This window comes from Mobula birostris, chromosome 8 (assembly GCF_030028105.1).
Source record: "Mobula birostris isolate sMobBir1 chromosome 8, sMobBir1.hap1, whole genome shotgun sequence".
NCBI classification, from domain to species: domain Eukaryota; kingdom Metazoa; phylum Chordata; class Chondrichthyes; order Myliobatiformes; family Myliobatidae; genus Mobula; species Mobula birostris.
In genome coordinates, this window is record NC_092377.1 from 9569413 (window position 1) to 9582963 (window position 13551).

The following is a 13551-nucleotide window of genomic DNA, read 5'->3' on the forward strand; positions in this document are numbered from 1 at the left end:
CCCGAGATCCTAGGTTACCAAATCCGAGCCGGACTCTTAGGCCGAGCCTAATTATAGAAACATAGAAACATAGAAAATAGGTGCAGGAGTAGGCCATTCGGCCCTTCGAGCCTGCACCGCCATTCAGTATGATCATGGCTGATCATCCAACTCAGAACCCCGCCCCAGCCTTCCCTCCATACCCCCTGACCCCCGTAACCACAAGGGCCATATCTAACTCCCTCTTAAATATAGCCAATGAACTGGCCTCAACTGTTTCCTGTGGCAGAGAATTCCACAGATTCACCACTCTCTGTGTGAAGAAGTTTTTCCTAATCTCGGTCCTAAAAGGCTTCCCCTCTATCCTCAAACTGTGGACCCTCGTTCTGGACTTCCCCAACATCGGGAACAATCTTCCTGCATCTAGCCTGTCCAATCCCTTTAGGATTTTATACGTTTCAATCAGATCCCCCCTCAATCTTCTAAATTCCAACGAGTACAAGCCCAGTTCATCCAGTCTTTCTTCATATGAAAGTCCTGCCATCCCAGGAATCAATCTGGTGAACCTTCTTTGTACTCCCTCTACAAGGATGTCTTTCCTCAGATTAGGGGACCAAAACTGCACACAATACTCCAGGTGTGGTCTCACCAAGGCCTTGTACAACTGCAGTAGTACCTCCCTGCTCCTGTACTCGAATCCTCTCGCTATAAATGCCAGCATACCATTCGCCTTTTTCACCGCCTGCTGTACCTGCATGCCCACTTTCAATGACTGGTGTATAATGACACCCAGGTCTCGTTGCACCTCCCCTTTTCCTAATCGGCCACCATTCAGGTAATAATCTGTTTTCCTATTTTTGCAAACAAAGTGGATAACTTCACATTTATCCACATTAAATTGCATCTGCAATGAATTTGCCCACTCACCCAACCTATCCAAGTCACCCTGCATCCTCTTAGCATCCTCCTCACAGCTAACACTGCCACCCAGCTTCGTGTCATCCGCAAACTTGGAGATGCTGCATTTAATTCCCTCATCCAAGTCATTAATATATATTGTAAACAACTGGGGTCCCAGCACTGAGACTTGCGGTACCACACTAGTCAGTGCCTGCCATTCTGAAAAGGTCCTGTTTATTCCCACTCTTTGTTTGCTGTCTGCTAACCAATTCTCCACCCACACCAATACCTTACCCCCAATACCGTGTGCTTTAAGTTTGCACACTAATCTCCTGTGTGGGACCTTGTCAAAAGCCTTCTGAAAATCCAAATATACCACATCCACTGGTTCTCCCCTATCCACTCTACTAGTTACATCCTCAAAAAATTCTATGAGATCCGTTAGACATGATTTTCCTATCACAAATCCATGCTGACTTTGTCCGATCATTTCACCGCTTTCCAAATGTGCTGTTATCACATCTTTGATAACTGACTCCAGCAGTTTCCCCACCACTGACGTTAGGCTAACCGGTCTATAATTCCCCGGTTTCTCTCTCCCTCCTTTTTTAAAAAGTGGAGTTACATTAGCCACCCTCCAATGCTCAGGAACTAGTCCAGAATCTAACGAGTTTTGAAAAATTATCACTAATGCATCCACTATTTCTTGGGCTACTTCCTTAAGCACTCTAGGATGCAGACCATCTGGCCCTGGGGATTTATCTGCCTTCAATCCCTTCAATTACCTAACACCACTTCCCTACTAACATGTATTTCGCTCAGTTCCTCCATTTCACTGGACCCTCTGTCCCCTACTATTTCTGGAAGATTATTTATGTCCTCCTTAGTGAAGACAGAACCAAAGTAATTATTCAATTGGTCTGCCATGTCCTTGCTCCCCATAATCAATTCACCTGTTTCTGTCTGCAGGGGACCTACATTATATTTAGTGTTATTTATTATTGTTACATTCTTTATCTTTTCTGTTTTTGTGTGCTGCATCAGATGTGAAGTAACAATTATTTTGTTCTCCTTATACTTGTGTGCAGGAAATTCAAGCAGTGGTAAATCAAGGGAACTGGACTTGTTGTGTTGTCGAGAAAATGTTTCACCACTCATCTGAAAGGCTTCTTCAGTGCTGATCCATGGTGAGTAGTTTTCTGGCTTATAAACTCCGTGGATTGTTTAAAGGTATAGCAACCACATGAGGGTGGTGAGGAATCCTAACATCTCTACCCCAGAGTCTCCACAACAGTTCACACCTCCATTCATGCAAACATAAGACTATTGACCCTCTCATTACCACTACAACTCCCCCAGCATTTTGTATGTGTTGTAGCTTTCCTGTATTTGGACTATAAGATATAGGAGCAGAATGAGGCCATTTGACCAACCATATTGCTCTGCCATTTCATCATGGCTGATCCAATTTTCCTCTCAGCCCCAATCTCCAGTCTTCTCCCAATATACTTTCATGCCCTGACCAATCAAGAATCTATCAACCTCTAACACAAAATAATCTGCAGATGCTGGGGTCAAAGCAACACTCACAACACGCTGGAGGAACTCAGCATCCGGGGAAAAGAACAGTCAACATTTCCGGCCGGAACCCTTCGTCAGGACTGAAGAGGGAGGAGGCAGAGGCCCTATAAAGAAGGTGGGGGGAGGGTGGGAAGGAGAAGGCTGGTAGGTACCAGGTGAAAAACCAGTAAGGGGAAAGATAAAGGCATGGGAGAGGGGAAGCAGGGAGGGGATAGGCAGGAAAGGTGAAGAAAGAATAAGGGAAAGCACAATGAGTAGTAGAAGGGTACATCTGTGGGATAAGGATACATCTATCAACCTCTGCCTTAAATATACATAACAACTTGGACTCCACAGCTGCCTGTGCAAAACATTTCCAGAGATTCACCACTCTCTGGCTAAAGAAGTTCTTCCTCTTCTCCATTCTAAATGGACTCCCTCGCTATTTTGAGTCTGCGTCCTTTAGTCTTAGACACTCCCACCATAGTAAACATCCTCTCCACATCTACTTTATCAAGGCTTTTCACCAATCAATAGGTTTCAATGAGGGCATCCCTCATTCTTCTGAATTCCAGTGAATACAATCTAAAGCAATCAAACCGTCTTCATATGACAAACCATTCAATCCCAGAATCATTTTTGTGAACCTCCAGTTTCAGAATATCCTTTCTAAGATAAGGGGCCCAAACCTGCTCACAACACTGCAAGTCAGGCCACACTTTTATAGAAACCTTGGATTCCTTGAGGATTTATAAGAATGGGGGTGGGGGAATCTCATTGAAACCTATTGAATATTGAAGGATGAGGAGAGGATATTTCCTGGAGTGTTGGAGTCTACAGCTCAGAATAGAAGGGCATCCCTTTTAGAAAAGAGGTGAGGAGGAATTTCCTTAGCCAGAGGGTGATGAATCTGTGGAATTCATTGCCACATACAGCTGTGGAGGCCAGGTCACAGGGTATGTTTAAAGTGGAGGATGATAGGTTCTTGATTAGTAAGGGTGTCAAAGGTTATGGGGAGAAAACAGGAAAATGGAGTTGAGAGGGATAAGTCAGCCATAGTGGACTGGCAGAATAGACTCGTTGGGCCAAATATCGAATTCTACTCCTGTATCTTATGAGAGGACAGTCTTTTGGGATAAGGATACATCTGTGAGAAACAGAGAGGTAGAGAGGCATTGAAAAGGAAGATTATTACAGACAATTATTCGGCTATATCTAGACTAATGAGAATGAATACGATGCATAATCGAAAACAAAACTGAGACAGCGAAAACTACAAATCAGTCTCCGTTCTGTGGACTCTGTCTATACTTTCCCTGCCAGAATAAAGCAGCCATCCACCTTGGAGACATTCTCTCTTCTCCCTTGAAGAGCAGAAGATACAAAAGTCTGAAAGCATGTACCACTAGGCTCAAGGGCAGATTCTATCCCACTGTTAGCGATTATTGAATGGTTCTCTGGTACAAAAAGGTGGACTCTTGCTCTCACACTCTATCTTGTTATGATCTTTTGCAGCTTATTGTTTACTTGCACTACAAACCTACAGCCATCAGACTCCTAAACCAATGTGAATAACTTCACTCACTTCAACCCAGATCTAATTCTACTACCTACAGACTCACTTCCAAGGATTCTGCAATGCATGCTCTCAGTATTATTGTTTTAACTTTATATTTAGTTATTTATTATTTTACATAATTTGTCCTCTTTTGCACATTAGATATTTGTCTGTCTTTGTTATATTTTGTTTTATAAATTCTATTGTATTTCTTTATTTTCCTGTAAATGCCTGCAAGAAAATTAATCTTGGGGTACTATATGATTACATATTAGATTATGAGGACACGCAGTCCTCTTTTATTGTCATTTAGTAATGCATGCATTGAGAAATGATACAATGTTCCTCCAGAATGATATCACAGAAACACAAGACAAACAAGACTGAAAAACTAACAAAAAACACATAATTATAACATGTAGTATAAGAGCAGACCATGGGCACGGTACTTTACCTACTTTGATAATAAATAAATATACGTACTTTGATAATAAATTTACTTTAAAGTTTGAACTATGCACTGCATCTCCTCTGTACTGTAACACTTCATTCTGCATTGTTATCATTTTACCTTGTTCTATCTCAATGCACAGTGTAATGATCTGATCTGTATGAACATAAGACGAGCTTTTCACTGCATCTTGTTACCCGTGTCAATAATGAACTAATTTTTATTCCAATACTAGTGCCAATTCCAAAACTAAAATGACTGAAGATGTTGAAATCTGAAATAAACACTGATACAGCTGGAAACACAGTGGTTAATTGAACCATCGGTTAATTGGGGCAACAACTTACTTGGGACAGAATACCACTTAATTGGGACAGGAGACTGTGGCCGAACAGTTTCTAAGTAATGTCAGACAAAGAACAGTTGTGTGGCCACTAGACGCTACACTGTGCTTAGAACAAACAGCTTTTAAATAGTGCCAGTTGTGTGGGTTTGTGTTCAAAAAAGCAGTGACCTTTGTCACCAATAGTTGGCGAGAAATAAGCAGTAAGACAAATTGGAACTGGTTTGCTCACTGCAGATTCAAGCATTCAGGCCTGGAGATGCCAGAAACAGCTTGAAAATAAAATGATTTGACCATTTCAACAAGTTAGGAAATATGAAGAATTTGAATGTATCTACATCTTGAATGTTACAATGAAAATGAAGATTTGGAAAATACAGTCTAAAGCATTGTATGAAGGCAGTCCATTATCTGCACAAGGTGTCTGAACTGATTTCTTTCATTGCATACACTGGATGAATTCCTTTGTTGATAACTATTAGGAACAAATACACAGTTTTATAGTACTGTAACACTATTGGTAGTGTTCTAATTTATTCTGTATTTCATTTAAAAACACAATATTATTCAGTCTATCTTTTTTTATACCTCTTGAACTATTTCCATTAACAACCAACACAACGAAGGATGTGCTGTGGGCAGCCCACAAACGTTGACACACATTCCCGTGCAAACATAGCATGCCAAAATGCTTGGCATAACAACACAGAACACAACAAAATAGAACATACCAGTCAACAAAGGGAAAACAACAAAACAAACCCCGTTATTTTGTCTCTCCCATCTACCCATGCCCCTACATTGTCCTCTAACCCCAAGACAGGCTAATGTCTTCAGCCATCAGCCACTATTGGATAGAATTATGGTCACTGCTCCTAAAGAGCCCACCTGCTGACATTTTAGTCTCCTACCCTGCCCTGTTTCCCAATAAAAGGTTGAGCATTTCCCAGCGATGCCTCAGAAAGGTAGCATCCATTATTAAGGACCCCAATCATCCAGGACATGTCCTCTTCTCATTGCTACCATCAGGGAGGAGATACAGGAGCATGAAGATACACACTCAATGTTTTTAGGAACAGTTTCTTCCCCTCCGCCGTCAGATTTCTGAATTGGTCAATGAACTAATGTACACCACCTCACTAAATACTTTTTGCTCTCTTTTGGCACTACTTATTGAATTTAATTTACATATGAACAAGAGAAGTTCTGCAGATGCTGGAAATCCAAAACAGCACACACAAAATGGTGAGGAACTCAGCAGGTGAGGCAGCATCTATGGAAATGAATGAACAGTCAAGGTTTGGGACTAAAACCCTTCTTCAGGACTGGAAAAGAAGGGTGAAGATGACATAATAAAAAGATGGGGGGAAAGGAGAGAGGAGGTTAGCTAGACAGTGTTAGGTGAATCCAGGTGGGTGGGAAAGGTAAAGGATAGGAAAGGAAGGAATCTGAGCGGACCATAGGAGAAAGAGAAGGAGAAGTGGCGCCAGGGTGAGGTGATAGAAAAATTGGTACTTGTTTCTCGCTAGCTATTACTGTTCAATTAACTCAGTTACCTTGAGCCAGTTACCTATTGAGCAATTGAGCACATCTGTCTTTCTGATATATCCAGCCATTTGTGCTCTATTTTTATTTATGATTATTATTACCTGTTACTCACTGTTTATAATCCCATGAATTCTTCCATTTTCTGCCTTTTTTTTAACCCGACTCTGTTGCTGTGCTTCAACAAGTCGTTAGCCATTTCAGGTTCATTTTAAAATGAACTGCTGCTGTAAAACAACAAATTTCATACCCTATTGCAGAGATATTAAATGTGATTCTGTCTCTGATAAATAGGGCCATTTAAATAACTTTGTTACTCTGTTTTTGTCCCCACAGATTCTGCCTGACCTGCTGAGTATTTCCAAGATATTCTCTTTCTGTCTCCTCTTTTCTCATGTATTTTAAGAGCAACTTCTTTTTTCCAACCTTTTAATAATAGATTATGTGATGTGACAGATATTTTAATCCTTGCCTCAGGCCTCAGGATGTACTCAGCAAAATGACTGAAATAAAAAAACAGAAGATACAGGAGGATTTCAGTAGTCCGGCCAAAAGAATTTTGTTCCAATTTAATAAACTTCCATCTAATATTTCATCAGATTTATAAGAAGGACATGGGACTTTGGCTGGACAACTGCCAACATTAAAATCTCTGAATTCTCTCAATCGTACCACACATAAAATGCTGGAGGAACTCAGCAGGTCAGGGAGCATCTAAGCAGGGGAGAAAACAGTCAATGTTTCAGGCTCAGACCCTTCATCGGGACTGGAAAGGGAAGGGAAAGAAGCCAGAATAAAAAAAGTAGCAGGAGAGGAAGGATGACAAGACATAGGGTGAATCTTGGTGGGTTGGGGAAAGAGGGGGATGAAGTCAGAAGCTGGGAGGTGATAGGTGGAAGAGGTAAAGGGCTGAGAAAAATTGATCTGATAGGGAAAAAGAGTGGACCAGAGGAGAAAAGGAAGGAGGAGGGGAATGAGGGGAAGGTGATAGGCAGGAGAGGAGAAGAGGTAAGCGGGAGCCAAAGCGAAGAAAGAAAGAAGAGCGAGGGGTGTGGGGAATATTACTAGGAGTTAGGGAAATCGATGTTCATGCCATTAGGTTGGAGGCTACCCAGACAGAAAATGAGGTGCTGAGAGTGGCCCCATCATGGCACAAGCAGAGACCATGGACCAAAATATCAGAACGGGAATGAAGACTGGAATTAAAATGGTTGGCCTCTGGGAAATCATGCTTGTTGCAGACAGAGTGAAGGTGCTAGAGAACTCAGTCTCTTTTTAAAACTCTTCCCACTTGTCAGGCGTCTCTTTCCCTGCAAACATCCTCTCCTCATCAACCTTTGCAAGTTCCTGTCTCATGCGATCAAAATTAACATTGTCCCAATTTATGACCAGTCTTACCTTATTACAAACCTATTTAAATTTTGGTCACTACTCCCAAAGTGCTCCCCTGTTGAAGTTTAGTCACATGCCCTGCCATGTTTCTCAATAATCGATGAAGTATTGCCCAATCTCTGGTAGGGCCACCTACATCAAGTTCAAGTCTATTGTCATTTGACTGTACATATATATCATAATGAAGCAATGTTCCTCCAGACCATGGTGCACCCACAAAACAAATATCACACACAGCACATAAACCAAAATATTACCATTAACAGGTTAATAAATTGACCAGTGGGGTGGAGATACATCTCTACCAAATGAGGCGTAACACGCACCTTCCCTCTGCTATCCTGTTCATCACCCTTCGACAAGATGTAGTTCCTGCTTAGCCCCCGACAAGGGTCACGAGAAGTCATAGCAGCAGGTGGTGGATGGTTGTTTGAGTAGCTGGTGCATATCATAAGTCCTGGTTATGCGACCACCGATGACAGGCAGACAGTCTCTGTAGAGTACTGATAATGGCTGGGATCACCCGTCTTAGAAAAATAGAAGCATAGAAAACCTACAGCACAATACAGGCCCTTCGGCCAACAAAACTGTGCCGAACATGTCCTTACCTTAGAGATTACCTAGGATTACCCATAGGCCTCTATATATCTGAGCTCCATGTACCTGTCCAGGAGTCTCTTAAAAGACCCTATCGTATAAGCCTCTGCGTAAAAAACTTACCCCTGTCATCTCCTCTGTACCTACTTCCAAGCACCTTAAAACTGTGCCCTCTCATGCTAGCCTTTTCAACTCTGGGAAAAAGCCTCTGACTACCCACATGATCAATGATATTCTCATCATCTTATACACCTCTGTCAGGTCTCCGTCACTCCAGGGAGAAAAGGCCGAGTTCACTCAACCTATTCTCATAAGGCATGCTCCCCAATCCAGGCAACATCCTTGTAAATCTCCTCTGCACCCTTTCTATAGTTTCTACATCCTTCCTGTAGTGAGGTGGCCAGAATTGAGCACAGTAATCCAAATGAGGTCTGACCAGGGTCTTATATACCTGCAGCATTACCTCTCGGCTCCTAAACTCAATTCCACGATTGATGAAGGCCAATGCACCGTATGCATTCTTAACCACACAGTCAACCTGCGCAGCAGCTTTGAGTGTCCTATGGACTCGGACCCCAAGATATCTCTGATACTCCACACTGCCAATAGTCTTACCATTAATACTATATTCTGCCAAAATGAACTACCTCACACTTACCTGGGCTGAGCTCCATCTGCCACTTCTCAGCCCAGTTTTACATCTTGTAAAGAAACTGCAAAGAAAAAGACAATGGCAAACCAAATCTGAAGAAAATTGCCAAGAACAATCATGGTCTTGGAATGATCACCCAAAACCAGGACGTGATATATACCAGTTGCTCAAATGGTCATCCACTGCCTTCTCCGATGGCTTCACATGGCCCTGATCAGGGTGGGGTAGGGGTTGGTGGAGTTTAGCAGGCACTACACCTTGCCCAAGGGTGAGCTGCAGGCTACCAAAGGAAAGGAGTGCCTTACACCTCCTTTGCTAGAAACATATCTCCACCCTACAGTGCAGAAAAGAAGCAGGTCCTTTGGTCCATCTAGTCAGGGCTGAACTACTATTCTGCCTGGTCCTTTTGACCTTCACCTGGACCATAGCCCTCCATAAACTTTAAACTAGAATGGTTGGGGGGTGGGAATCAAATTAAAGAGGCTAGGCGAGAGGTTAGTTCACAACAGGGGGATGGGAACCAGTGCAGAGAGACAGAGGGGTGTAAAGTGAGGATAGAAGCAAAAAGTAGTAAGGAGAAAAGTAAAAGTGGCAGGCCGACAAATCCAGGGCAAGCATCAAAAAGGGCCACTTTTCAACATAATTGTATAAGGGCTAAGAGAGTTGTAAAAGAGCACCTGAAGGCTTTGTGTGTCAATGAAAGGAGCATTTGTAACAAGGTGGATGAATTGAAAGTGCAGATTGTTATTAATGATTATGATATAGTTGGGATCACAGAGACATGGCTCCAGGGTGACCAAGGATGGGAGCTCAACGTTCAGGGATATTCAATATTCAAGAGGGATAGACATGAAAGAAAAGGAGGTGGGGTGGCGTTGCTGGTTAAAGATGAGATTAACGCAATAGAAAGGAAGGACATAAGCCGGGAAGATGTGGAATCGATATGGGTAGAGCTGCGTAACACTAAGGGGCAGAAAACACTGGTGGGAGTTGTGTACAGGCCACCTAACAGTAGTAGTGAGGTCGGAGATGGTATTAAACAGGAAATTAGAAATGTGTGCAATAAAGGAACAGCAGTTATAATGGGTGACTTCAATCTACATGTAGATTGGGTGAACCAAATTGATAAAGGTGCTGAGGAAGAGGATTTCTTGGAATGTATGCGGGATGGTTTTTTGGACCAACATGTCGAGGGACCAACTAGAGAGCAGGCTATTCTAGACTGGGTTTTGAGCAATGAGGAAGGGTTAATTAGCAATCTTGTCGTGAGAGGCCCCTTGGGTAAGAGTGACCATAATATGGTGGAATTCTTCATTAAGATGGAGAGTGACATAGTTAATTCAGAAACAAAGGTTCTGAACTTAAAGAGGGGTAACTTTGAAGGTATGAGACGTGAATTAGCTAAGATAGACTGGCAAATGACACTTAAAGAATTGACGGTGGATATGCAATGGCAAGCATTTAAGGATTGCATGGATGAACTACAACAATTGTTCATCCCAGTTTGGCAAAAGAATAAATCAAGGAAGGTAGTGCACCCATGGCTGACAGGAGAAATTAGGGATAGGATCAATTCCAAAGAAGAAGCATACAAATTAGCCAGAAAAAGTGGCTCACCTGAGGACTGGGAGAAATTCAGAGTTCAGCAGAGGAGGGTAAAGGGCTTAATTAGGAAGGGGAAAAAAGATTATGAGAGAAAACTGACAGGGAACATAAAAACTGACTGTAAAATCTTTTATAGATATGTAAAAAGGAAAAGACTGGTAAAGACAAATGTAGGTCCCCTACAGACAGAAACAGGTGAATTGATTATGGACAGCAAGGACATGGCAGACCAATTGAATAACTACTTTGGTTCTGTCTTCACTAAGGAGGACATAAATAATCTTCCAGAAATAGTAGGGGACAGCGGGTCCAGTGAGATGGAGGAACTGAGCGAAATACATGTTAGTAGGGAAGTGGTGTTGGGTAAATTGAAGGGATTAAAGGCAGATAAATCCCCAGGGCCAGATGGTCTGCATCCCAGAGTGCTTAAGGAAGTAGCCCAAGAAATAGTGGATGCATTAGTGATAATTTTTCAAAACTCGTTAGATTCTGGACTAGTTCCTGAGGATTGGAGGGTGGCTAATGTAACCCCACTTTTTAAAAAAGGAGGGAGAGAGAAACCGGGGAATTATAGACCAGTTAGCCTAACGTCGGTGGTGGGGAAACTGCTGGAGTCAGTTATCAAAGATGTGATAACAGAACATTTGGAAAGCGGTGAAATCATCGGACAAAGTCAGCATGGATTTGTGAAAGGAAAATCATGTCTGACGAAACTCATAGAATTTTTTGAGGATGTAACTAGTAGAGTGGATGGGGAGAACCAGTGGATGTGGTATATTTGGATTTTCAGAAGGCTTTTGACAAGGTCCCACACAGGAGATTAGTGTGCAAACTTAAAGCACACGGTATTGGGGGTAAGGTATTGATGTGGATAGAGAATTGGTTAGCAGACAGGAAGCAAAGAGTGGGAATAACCGGGACCTTTTCAGAATGGCAGGCAGTGACTAGTGGGGTACCGCAAGGCTCAGTGCTGGGACCCCAGTTGTTTACAATATATATTAATGACTTGGATGAGAGAATTAAATGCAGCATCTCCAAGTTTGCGGATGACACGAAGCTGGGTGGCAGTGTTAGCTGTGAGGAAGATGCTAAGAGGATGCAGGGTGACTTGAATAGGTTGGGTGAGTGGGCAAATTCATGGCAGATGCAATTTAATGTGGATAAATGTGAAGTTATCCACTTTGGTGGCAAAAATAGGAAAACAGATTATTATCTGAATGGTGGCCGATTAGGAAAAGGGGAGGTGCAACGAGACCTGGGTGTCATTATACACCAGTCATTGAAAGTGGGCATGTAGGTACAGCAGGCGGTGAAAAAGGCGAATGGTATGCTGGCATTTATAGCGAGAGGATTCGAGTACAGGAGCAGGGAGGTACTACTGCAGTTGTACAAGGCCTTGGTGAGACCACACCTGGAGTATTGTGTGCAGTTTTGGTCCCCTAATCTGAGGAAAGACATCCTTGCCATAGAGGGAGTACAAAGAAGGTTCACCAGACTGATTCCTGGGATGGCAGGACTTTCATATGAAGAAAGACTGGATGAACTGGGTTTGTACTCGTTGGAATTTAGAAGATTGAGGGGGGACCTGATTGAAACGTATAAAATCCTAAAGGGATTGGACAGGCTAGATGCAGGAAGATTGTTCCCGATGTTGGGGAAGTCCAGAACGAGGGTCCACAGTTTGAGGATAGAGGGGAAGCCTTTTAGGACCGAGATTAGGAAAAACTTCTTCACACAGAGAGTGGTGAATCTGTGGAATTCTCTGCCACAGGAAACAGTTGAGGCCAGTTCATTGGCTATATCTAAGAGGGAGTTAGATATGGCCCTTGTGGCTACGGGGATCAGTGAGTATGGAGGGAAGGCTGGTGCAGGGTTCTGAGTTGGATGATCCGCCATGATCATAATAAATGGCGGTGCTGGCTCGGAGGGCTGAATGGCCTACTCCTGCACCTATTTTCTATGTTTCTATGTTTCTATATCCCCCCCATCCATGAACTTATCAAAATTTCATTTATTTGGGGACAGAACAGGTAGTTAGGGTCAGGTTTGAAACACAGAAACATGGAAAACCTACAGCACAATACAGGCCCTTCGGTCCATAACATTGTGTCGAACATGTCCCTACCATAGAAATTACTAGGCTTACCTATAGGCTTCTATTTCCCTAAGCTCCATGTACCTATCCAAAAGTCTCTTAAAAGATCCTATCGTATCCGCCTCCACCACCGTTGCTGGCAGCCCATTCCACGTACTCACCACTCTCTGTGTTAAAAACTTACCCCGATATCTCCTTTGTACCTACTCCCCAGCACCTTAAACCTGTGTCCTCTTGTGGCAACCAATTCAGCCCTGGGAAAAAGCCTCTGACTATCCACACGATCAATGCCTCTCATCATCTTATAAATCTCTGTCAGGTTACCTCTCATCCTCCGTCGCTCCAAGGAGAAAAGGCTGAGTTCACTCAACCTATTTTCATAAGGCATGCTCCCCATTTCAGGCAACATCCTTGTAAATCTCCTCTGTACCCTTTCTATGACTTCCACATCCTTCCTGTAGTGAGGTGACCAGAACTGAGCACAGTACTCCTAGTGGGGTCTGACCATGGTCCTATATAGCTGCAACATTACCTCTCGGTTCTTAAACTCAATTCCACGATTGATGAAGACCAATACACCGTACGCCTTCTTAACCACAGAGTCAACCTGCACAGCAGCTTTGAATGTCCTATGGACCCGGACCCCAAGATCCCTCTGATCCTCCACACTGCCAAGAGTCTTACAATTAATATTATATACTGCTATCATATTTGACCTACCAAAATGAACCACTTCACACTTATCTGGGTTGAACTCCATCTGCCACTTCTCAGCCTAATTTTGCATCCTATCAATGTCCCGCTGTAACCTCTGACAGCCGTCCACACCATCCACAACACCTCCAACCTTTGTGTCATCAGCAAGCTTACTAAC

The 13551-nt window shown here is 42.9% G+C and overlaps 1 long non-coding RNA gene across 3 annotated transcripts in view; it reads left to right on the forward strand.

Moving 5' to 3' along the window:
* LOC140202134 (uncharacterized) overlaps positions 1 to 13551 on the forward strand; it is a 71322-nt gene that overhangs the window by 24814 nt on the left and 32957 nt on the right. For all 3 annotated transcript variants that reach the window (XR_011887008.1, XR_011887007.1, XR_011887009.1), the window contains one exon: positions 1968 to 2066. This is a non-coding gene — a long non-coding RNA (uncharacterized lncRNA). The remainder of the gene's footprint in view (positions 1 to 1967; positions 2067 to 13551) is intronic.